The sequence below is a fragment of the Anas acuta genome, chromosome 9, assembly GCF_963932015.1.
Source record: "Anas acuta chromosome 9, bAnaAcu1.1, whole genome shotgun sequence".
NCBI lineage: Eukaryota > Metazoa > Chordata > Aves > Anseriformes > Anatidae > Anas > Anas acuta.
In genome coordinates this window covers 8,495,615-8,506,299 of record NC_088987.1, presented here as the reverse complement: position 1 = coordinate 8,506,299, position 10,685 = coordinate 8,495,615, and the positions used below count along the sequence as shown (strand labels likewise).

General features: G+C 42.9%; 1 long non-coding RNA gene across 5 annotated transcripts in view; it reads right to left on the bottom strand.

Moving 5' to 3' along the window:
* Positions 1–3,761: 3,761 nt before the first annotated feature.
* Positions 3,762–10,685, bottom strand: part of LOC137861164 (uncharacterized) — a 324,908-nt gene continuing 317,984 nt past the window's right edge. For 2 of the 5 annotated variants that reach the window (XR_011099428.1, XR_011099438.1), the window contains one exon: positions 8,608–9,593. This is a non-coding gene — a long non-coding RNA (uncharacterized lncRNA). Of the gene's footprint in view, positions 4,438–8,607; positions 9,594–9,621; positions 10,431–10,685 lie in introns of those variants that run through there. The other 3 variants (XR_011099430.1, XR_011099429.1, XR_011099432.1) reach the window with 3 other exon arrangements.

The following is a 10,685-nucleotide window of genomic DNA, read 5'->3' as shown; positions in this document are numbered from 1 at the left end:
AAATGTTATTCTGGAAAACAGTAAATCTCCAGTGAAGATTCCAGAGCACAAGCACAGCGTGCTTGATGGTAGGGACAATGCTTAACAAGTCATCTGCAGAGTGTTGCTCCCACTGTTTAGGACCTACACATGAATATAGTCTCATGAGAGAGATGAGAGCATCCTGGCGGGTAAATGGCAGGTCTCTTCCCTGGCCTCTTACCTAAAAGTCATAGCTGTGACCAAGTCAGAGTGGTAAAGTATCAGGCACTAACAGCCAGTAGCAGGAAGAATGGATGTTTTCCCTAAGGTGTCTTGTGTAAACTTGCAGCCAGCTATGTATGCACTGGAGGTGGCCATAGGTGACTTGTAATCCAGGCCAAAAGCAGAAAATCACAAGATTAAAAGTGGGTGGTCAGATCATTCATTTGACTTGTAGAAGAGGGGGAGAGGAGAGAAGAGGAGAGGGAAAAAAAATCCACTTGTAGACGACAAGCAGTTTTGCAGGGAACAAAGAAATCTCTCTCACAGACAAAATTGGTCTGCCAGGAACTGAGCCCATCTAGCTCCCCACCTCCCCACCACCCTCCCCATATCTTCCCCTCTAAAAGGATCTTTTCTGGGATTCGGGGAACGCGTGTTTATGAAATAGTTCCATTCAATTAGGGCACAGAGTACAGCAGCTTTATATCAGAGGCAACCCAGAGCGAGAGCTCTGTGGAAGTGCAGGTACATGGTAATGATGACAACCCTGCACTGGTTGTAGTGTCATCACCTCTTATTCTTAATCAAAAGGCTTCCAATCCCTTCTCGACGTGTGCACTCGGAAATGAAGGGACTGCTGGAGAATCATTTGAATGTGGCAGCCCTAGATAATGATGAAACGAATAAAAGGCTCACTTTTTTGTTTAGGTTTGAGGAAGAATTCAGGATTCCTCTCGTGAAAAGGCAGCGGTTTAATAGCAGCGAGGCAGAAGGGCTTCTCGTTATCCGCAGAGGCTGCTGCCAGTGCAGCACTAATGGCCACGGCACGGGCTTCCCCAGCACGCTCCCTGCTCTGTGGCACCCGAGGAAGCCGCGCACCGGCAGGGTGAAAGGAGGCTGCTTCAAGAGGCTCGGTGTGGGATTGGGGGACAGTGCTGTACTCCCATGTGAGGGCTTTCCTTTGTGGGAAGGGCAGAGGGCAGTTTTTCTTGGTGGCACTGAGTGATGCAAGCCACACAAACCCACGCTGGAGCACAGTGCCTTGGCATCTCTGCCCCTGGTGCATTTACCCACTGCTGGGGCAGCAGCTGCACAAGCAAATGTGTTGCTGCATGCAGAGGAACGGCTGTGCAAGTGAGCTGTGGGGCAGGAATCACCTCCATGGAACAGGGCCTTGGACAGGCAGATAGCATGCCTGAGCCTGGACAGCATCCCTCAACAAGCCTTGTCTTCCTATACGTTGTCCTGCCAGGATGATTTTTATATTGGATTTAGGGGAAAAGAATGGAAAGCAGCTGGGCAATCTGCTTCTTCCTGTAGCTCATCTGTACCTGAGAACACATTAATATCTCTTGCCATATGTTTTTGCAGTGTCTTTTGCATATTCCAGGAACCAGGCACTGCAACTTGCAGGGCCTTTTGTCTCAAAGAGGTCAAGAGCTGCCTTGTATTAAAGGTGTGCTGGATGTGCACCTATTCCATACCTACCGGTTCCATTCAATGAACTGGTGCCATGCCTTGCAAGAGAGATGGTAAAGCCTTTTTGTTTGCCTGCTTTGAAAGGTCATTATTCCAGAAAAGGAAATTAGAGTAACAGAAGCTTTAAAGTGATTTACCAACCCATGGAAATAATTTTTGCTTCTATTTCATTATTGGCCTCTTTGTCCAAAAGGCAAGTTTTCACTCACTCACACATACACACAAATAAAAAAGAAGAAAATCCTGACATTTGTAAAATTGCATCTATTTTTAGTCTTTTGCCCAGCCCTTCTTAGGCATTCACATTTATCTAGACCAGAGCAAAACATCTGAAAAAAAATTAAAAACAACTTCTGTTTAAGGCTAGTTAAAGTTACTCTATTCACTGCAGTAACATTTGCCCCAAATGCAGAGCTAGCAAGGTCAATAGTTTCACTTTTTGTGCTTCAGCTACATTAATATAACAGTTTGCCATTCCTCTCTATTACTATATATGTTCAAAGCTTCATAAGCTGTCATGAACAGCCTGATCTCTGACACACAAGACATGTTAACAACAGCTTTTTCCATTCAGAAAGCCAGCAAGAAAGAGAAGTCAAACCTTTCAATGTATGTTAAGTAATAAATATAAGATCTCCATGATGTCCTGCATGATGAAACACCTTACAGCAGGTTAGAAAAGGAAGTATGTGGAATCAATACATTTCTTCTCACAGTTACATAGCTGCATACATCACCACTTTTAACTTCACTGTCTTCAATCCAGCCCACTGTGTCCACAAGTAATATCACAGGGACAAGGCTATAGAAAAGCCAAGGACATTATAAACGAACAATGTGGCTATTCAGTGCATACATCTAGGGTTAGGGCAGAGTGACCAGTGGTATAAAAAACCAGAACATTAGGAGATTTCAGTGCATTGCAATCCCAGTTAGCATGAACATATAATAAGAAAAAAACTGTCGATAAAATGAGCTTACAAAGAGCAGGCAATAAACAAAATTGAGCAGAAATACAAATTGGATATGTACAAAGTTTCATGATTCCCCCAACCCCCCTTTCACAAAACCAAAGTGTAACAATTAAGTATAACAATTAAGACAGTTGCATTGGGTTTACATGATAAGGGCTTGGTAGCGGGGGCTGTAGGTCAACCTCCGTGAAAAGAGAGCAGTAGCAGCCCCCATGTCATTTCTAACAGAGAAATTAAAAGACTCAGCTCAAAGTGCTCTCCACCCAATTTACAGGTAGCGTGGTGCAATGAGGAGACAGAAGCTGCATATAAACTTCAATCAGCACAATTCCCTGAGAAAATATTTTGTCTTGGTTTATAATAACTCTTTTGAACTGAGCTGGGACTGTTTGCTAATCGTTTTATCAATGATAAAAGAGCCCATGTGGACTTCGGTATGAGTTTTATGAAAACAATGTATGATCATGATCTCATGATAAATCTCTTACAAACTAGTTGACGATCAGCCCTGATTATGGACATAGGAAAGATTCAGCAAATACAAGACATGAGAAAATAAGGTATATTTTTACTGTGCTTTAGTTGTTAGACAGTTAGCTGAAGAAATACTGAGTTGAGAAAGACCATTTAAACCATACCTGGGCAAGAGAAAACAGTCTTTTTCCTACAGCAAACACATTAATGGTGGCAAGGTCACATAGCATGAGAAGACCCAGCATCTGCACTTCTCAAAGGCATGATGAAATCCTCTCACAAAGCTTCTAGGTGGATGTGAGCAGGGTAAATGAGTGCCCTAGTTAACTATAAATTAACTGTAAGTACCCTGCTTAGCTATGACCCTTTATTTGTCTTAATAAATTGCTCCAATTAATTATGCCATTTTGGGTGCCAGTGAGTAATCTGCAGTATATTTTCCTTAGACTGAAGAAGTACCTTATAATTACTACTAACCCACCTGATGGCAATGTTATGGTCTCCTTCTGATGCCAGTACCTATGCTATGGCTAGTTGGTAATGGTAGTGGCATGACTTCACCACAAAATGGCATCTTTGCAGCACTTAATTTACTGTTGTGGATCTTCTTTAATCCTCCTCATCTTAAATTCAGACTTTCTGGCTGTCTGGGCTTCTGGAGTCCCAGAAGTCTGCAGGAAAATAACAGCTGGTGCCTATCAGAGGTAAATGCCCTTTAAGTTTGACCCAAAAGCCACATGAACGTATGTTTTATTTAGAGATACCTAAATTTGTATATTGACCCAATGTACTCTTAGTGCAAGGATGTCAGCAGCGTTTATAAAGATTCCTCGCAAATAGCTGTTGACTTTTCACCCTTGCAACTGTGTGAGATTAGTGCATGTGGTGGTCCAATGCCAGCTTAAATATAGCTGGGTTTTCTTGTTATGTTGTGTAGCTCTGGCTTACAAACCCTTGGGTGGCTGCAGTTATCATGGTATAAAAGTACTTTAACAGCTGAACAGTTCATTTTATCACTCATGTTGTAACAAAAGATGCTGCTCCTCTGAAGGGGATTTATCTCTCCGGCCACACCACCAATCTCCCCCAGGCCTGTGGGGTGCACAGAAGATCTCAGTAGCACTGAGGGATGCAGAGGTCAACACGTGGTAGAAGACACCAATGGAGATCTCCCTTTTTGGGCTGAAACACCCAAGGTGTTTCATCCTTCAGCACAGGGAGGAGGATCACCTCTCTTCTGCTTTGTGGTGGAGAAAGCTTGTTGCCATCACTGGCCTCTCATGCCAAGGATGCTCCATGGAGGCTTCACTGGAACCCACTTTGACCCCTGGGGAAAGGAGCAAAGCAAAAATAAGTCTTTCTGAGAAAGGCTAAAACTGACCAACAAATGGTGTTTTTGAGGTACTGAAACTATTATTTTGGGTGGAATTCAGTGAATTATGTGAGCTCAAAAATATTATGTCAAAACATGAAATTTAAGTAATGCCATGTTCTGCTTCAGAAAATACCAGCATGCTTTCTCTAAAGAAAAATATTTCAAGCAATATATTTAGTGATTGAGAAGCCATAAGCCAAATAAATCTGCAGGAACAGCAAGTGGCAGTGCCCACTCCCATGGTCCCCACGGGGGCTGCACTCCCAGGATGGCCATGGAGCTGAGCAGTGCTGGCTCCTCACAGGTGCTTCCCATGCAGTATTAATCCCAAAGTCAGCCACAGCATTTAAATAAAACTGCTCATCACTGCAGCAAAGCAGCAGCTAGTCTGGATCTGGTTATAAAATAGATGTATTTTAAGAGCACTGTCCTACTTTGTTCTGACCAGGGAAGAGATTAGGAGCAGACCTGTAACCAGACATCACTCGTGCTTCGTGATATCCTTTCTTTAGGAACAGTTCTTAGTTTTGCATTATTTCTTTATGAGTGCAGTAAAAAATGCTCTAGAGAGGGTCTCATGATTTGCAACCTGAATAGTCAGAGCTGACACAAAAAGGTGAGCTTCAGACCAGTTTACAGCAATGACAGAAAACATATTGCACCTCTGTTTAGTTTAGATTATGTCTACTGTGTTCAAAGATATGGGAAAAAATGAAACATCAACAAAAAAACACAAAGGGAACAGGGGTGGAAAAAAAAATCTCTTTCAAGTAGTATGAACCTGGGATCAGCTGACTTACAGAAGCCCTAAATTTGATCCAAAGAATCAAACTGCAAGAAATGTGTCAAAATTAATTAAACAGGCCCTCTGAAGTGGTAGAGCATGGCAGAATGAACTTGTTGATGATGGACTGAAAACAAGGTGATTTTGTTGCCTGAGTTTTCTTTCTGCTCAAGTGAGAAACAGGAATGCTGCATTGCCGGGGGATCACACCTGCGGGGCTGTGGCGTAGCGGCTGAGCCCGGGGAAATCCTGGCCACCCCACGCCTGATGGAAAATCCAAAGCTTGCGGCATTTTCCAAAGAGGCTGAAGGAATGAAAACAAAACATGCCATTTTCTCAGCAGCAGAAGGTTAATTGTGCTGCGAGGTCTGAAGTGGAGGTAAGCAAGCAAAGGTACATATATATATATATATATATATATGTAAATTAATATATATTAATTCCATAATTAAATATAGACAGGGATGTCACTCATTTTTTTCTTTTATGGTGAATTCTCTGCCCCACAGTTTCAGACGGGTATCCAGGAATGCATACACCTCTGGAAACTCCCCAGAAAACACTGCTGTCAGCTGTCAACAATTTCTATGTAGTTCACTTGGCCAGACACCTCACATGAGGACTGTGGGAGCAGGATGCCCCTGTAGAGAAGGTACCCAAACTTTTCACATGGCATGCACCTGCTGCTGTCCACCTTCTCATGCCAACCCCAGAGAAACTTCAGCTGGTAAAATGTTCTGAGCATAATTAGCAAAGGCAAATGAGTACTTTTAGGGGGAATGGATTTGTTGAAGTATAACGGGAAGATTATCTGGACATGGTTGTGGGCAACTGGCTCTAGGTGGCCTTGCTTTTGCAGAGCAAGGGTGGTCTTGCTTGGACAAGATGACCTCCAACCTCACGTCCCTGTCAACCTGAACCATGCTGGGATTAACTCAAGAACGGCTTCATATTTCTGGGAATGATGCTCCAGCAAAAGTCTTTTTAAGACAAAGGGAGTGGGCCTGGGAGAGGGGAGCTGGGAAGGAGAAGACTCCTCTGGTTAGGACACAGGGACTCAGAAGAAGCAGGTTTAGCACCTAGTTCTACTACAGATGTCTAAATGTAACCTTGAGACAAGCACTTACTCCCCGAGTGACCTGTAAGAATTGCAGATCAAATTATGTCTTTTTCATCCAACCTTCTGCCTCATCTGTTTAGGTTGTAAACTCTTCTAGGGGGGCAACTGCACAGGGGTCATGGTCTCAGCAAGGGGACCTCACCACTACTAGAATACAAATAACCTTGGAAAGGTGATTCTGTGACTGTCTGAGTTCCCTTTCCTGTCGTTTTGGTTGCAAAGTGCTAGCGCCGTGCATTAGAAGATTTTCAGGCTATTGTGCTTTTATTTTGGACTCAGACCTAGATCTTATCATGTGAAAATGCCGCAGCTAATGCATAGTAGGATGTGATATCCTCCGTTTTGCACCTCTGTATCATTAGCTGGAGGAAAAAGGGAAAAGGGGAAAGAAAAAAAAAATCCACCTTTGTGTAACTAAAAACCTCTCAGTGGGATTTGTTTAGTGTGAAAGAATGATTAGTAATTTTTAGTGATTAGCAATTTTCTCCCTCAGGTGGCTTTTCTGCATTCCCGTAGAGCTCACGTACACAACAGACCTGCCAAAAGGGAAGAAAAAGCTGAAACAGAAAACACCACACAGCAGTGAAAACTCTAGCGGGCGTTTATAACAGATTTATTTTACTATTTTTAAACAACAGGTCTAATCAACAGAAGGAATATAATCCTCATTTCTAAATCACTCTATTTGTGCAAAATTTCTCCTGTGGACCTCCAGATCCCACACTGGTGATATAATCAATCCAAGAAGCACAAATATATGTCTATATAGATACATGTATTTATGCTTTCCCCTCTTCCTTGTATTGTTTAGAACTGAGAAGAGATGAGAGAGACCCCTCAGTTACGCCATTTTATTTTATTTTTTTTCCCCTGTGACATGCTGAGGAAATTGTACTCTGGTGTCTAGTAGGACTGGATTTCTCTGCCCCATTGTACAATAAAAAGTGATTATTTTTAATGTGGATTAGAAGGAAGCTTTTTTTTTTTTTCCCCTCCTTTTCCCTTTTCCAATTGATTATGCTGCAGAAGGGATCTTGCTTTATTTCACGAGGAACGTGGGGCCAGATTCACCCAGGGGTAACTCACTGAAGACAGTAGAGGTGCATCAGGGATGGGTTTGACCCATGATCTGTTATTTTTTCCCTTAACTGCAGCTTGCTTGCAAAACCTCAGTCATTACACCTGGTTAGACTAGTGGCTTGACAACCTGTGTGGCCCCAGCATTTCCTTTTATAAATCAAACCGTCTCATATAAAGAAATCCAAGACGAGATGAACACAGCTGCCTAGTTTGATGGCAAACACACACTTTGCCCAGCTCAGGGCTGTTTCTAACCCTTTCCAAGAACTGGGAAAATATTCTCAGCTTAAAACATCCCATTTAATGCTGACTTTAGAACATGAACAAGAATCTTCACCATGTTTGCAGTGGGGAAAGGTGCTGGAATGAAACCATTGGAGACTGAAGTCCCACACGTACAGAAGAGGTGTCACCTCCTCCTGATTGCCTTATTAATGTGCTACACTGGTAGCTTGCCTCTGGAAACAGGAGGGCAGATTAGTGTCTACACCCAGACAGCCTTAAACCAGTAAAGTCAGCAGCAGTGGTGGGTTTTCACACAGCTGTTTCATCTGGGAGCATCCTGAGATCTACGTTCCGGAGGTGCCATTGAATGACCTTCTGGCCCTTCCCCTCTCCTACATTGTAATAATGAAAGAGCACAAATGATACAAGCAGACACCCATGGTCATCTCTGCAGCCCCCGTGAAAGGAGCATGGCAAGTGTGGAGCTTTTGCCAGGGTGAGACACAAACACGGTGAAACCCAGCTGGGAGTTGTGTTGTGGAGGCTGAAACATCTCCTGGAGAAGGGTGAGAAAACAGAATCAATTCTGGCAGCTGGGCTGCAAATCAACGTGGACTGGAGCATCTTGGAAAAGAGAGTGGGATGGCTTGACACAGTAAAATGACCAATCCTGATGGAGACCTTAATTTCCCTGGTGAGTTGGTACAGAAACTCTGAGCTACCTTTTCAGAAGGGGGAGAGTGAGAGGGCAGGGAGTAAATCTGAAGTGAAAGCATTCCTTCAGCTCTTTCCCAGGTATTGTCCCACTGAAGGTGTGAGCTGCTCTGGAGCTGGATGTGAAATGGTGATGTAGAGATAAAAAGTTTATCTCATAGCACTGCTGGAAAATCTGAATGGTCAGCAAAGAAAGCCCAAAAAACACAGCGTCTTTTGTAGTTCTTTCCAGACTACTTCTAGGACTTCAAATTTTTTGAAGTCCTCCAGAATCATGCAACTCAATGCCCTAAGCTGAATCATCATGAGAAATGACGATTCTGATGAAAAAAGCTTCACGCATGCTGAGAAGCAGATTGAAACAGGGACACTTAGAAACATGTTTTTTGGTTTGTTTTCTGTTTTGCTGTTTCGCTTTTGAGTCAGAAGAAATGATTAGCTCCTTGTATTTCCCCAGTGCTCAGGAATGTGAGTACTTAGGGGCTGAAGCCACCATGAAGGATGGGATGCAGACAGCTTGTAAGTCTTGTGTTTCACTTTTCCCTTCTGCTGATCTTTTAAAAGAATAAAATATTATCTCTTATTACAGCAGTAGCTGCCACATTTTCAATATTTAGGCAAAAGATGCAAGTTTACAACATTTATCGTTCACTCAGACAGCCAGAGGGATGGATGATCATACATACACGATCATACTCTTACAATCTTTCCTTGCTGCCAGAGGTTTCTCAGCTACCTGAGCAATGCAATTTTCCTTTTTGGCAGCGGTATTTTTCTGCACAGTTGTCTTCTCTGCCATTTGGACCTGTTTACATACGCATATGCCAAAGGGGGCTTAGGAGCGCTCATGTGTGTCGCTGTTGCAGAGGGAAGGGTATTTGGTAGGCAGCAGTTTCCCTCTCAGTGTTAGGCAGGCTGCCCACCAAACCCCCTCTTTACACAGTACCTGTGTCCCCGGGGAACTGGCAGGCCACCCTGGGCTCGGCGTGATACCATCATCACACACGGATCCGGCAGCAAGCGCAGCCAGAGGCCAAGCAGGAGCATCCAACGGGCCTGGTGGTGGCAGAGATCTGGGCTGGGAATGTGAAGATGTTTGGGCTGTCCTTACACGCTGTTACAGAGCTATGCCAGCCCTTCTCAGACTTCAAACTAGATGATCTTGGCTGAAGGAACTATGATTTCCTGGTGGAACAAGAGTTTCTTTTTTGATTATTGTTAAAAATAAAGGCCAGGTTTTACTATGAGCATTTTCACAAAGTAAAAGAGGATTCCATAGAATAAGTGATTTTCTATTTGATTAATACTAGAGTTAGGGGATATTTACAGGGAAGGAGGTCTCTTTTGATGAGAGCAACATTTTCCAGGTGCTATTTCTATTTCTTCTTTTCTTCACCTATTCCCAGGAGTGGGATTCTTGATCCATTCAGGCTTTTTTGCTCACTTTTGTTTGCACTAGTAATTCATGTTGGAAGACTGACCTCACATGCTGCTTTTACGTTTCATAGTATTACTGAACTCAACAGGCTTCCTCTCCATTTACACTTTAATGAGCAAAAGAATTAGTATTGCTTTCTCTTTGAGAAGGGAAAATGAAAAATATCTGATTTAGTAATTATTTGACTATCTGAGGGAGGATAGCTAAGAAAAGAGCCCTGATACCCCCAGAATAAAAGCATAGTGGAAAGTGAGTGTAGAGCTTATATTGACAGAGAAGTAAACTGAGGCACAGAATAATCAAAGGGATATGCCCATACCAGCCGATGTCCACAGTGAGGACCATTAGGGGACGGTGCCTTCCACTGATTCAGTCAGTGGGAACTGGTCCAAGAAGACTAGTACAAAAAGGGAAACTGAAATAGTTTGAAGGGAGACTGCATCTAACAGAGTAAATACAGTTATGCCAGTGTTTGTTTTGGAAACAGAATGTATACTCAGGTGAGAAAGTGTCCCAACTTGCAGCATATTTGAGCTTGCCTGCATACAGAGCTCCCTGGCCTTTTCACAGTAATCGCTTTCACCCTTTTGGAGAAGAATGACAGAATATTCATTTCATACTTGACAAAAATGAAGAAAACAGGCCAAATACAAACTTAGCAGAACAACCTGCCATAAAAATCAATCAATATTTTTTCTTTTTATTTGGAAGGTAATTAAGCGCTAGAGTTCAGATTTCCTCAGCTATGAAAATTAGATAGTTATCATTTTGACTACAATTCTAACGTGTCTTATACATTCTTCAAAGTGTTCTGGCTAATTGCTTTAACCAAATCCATG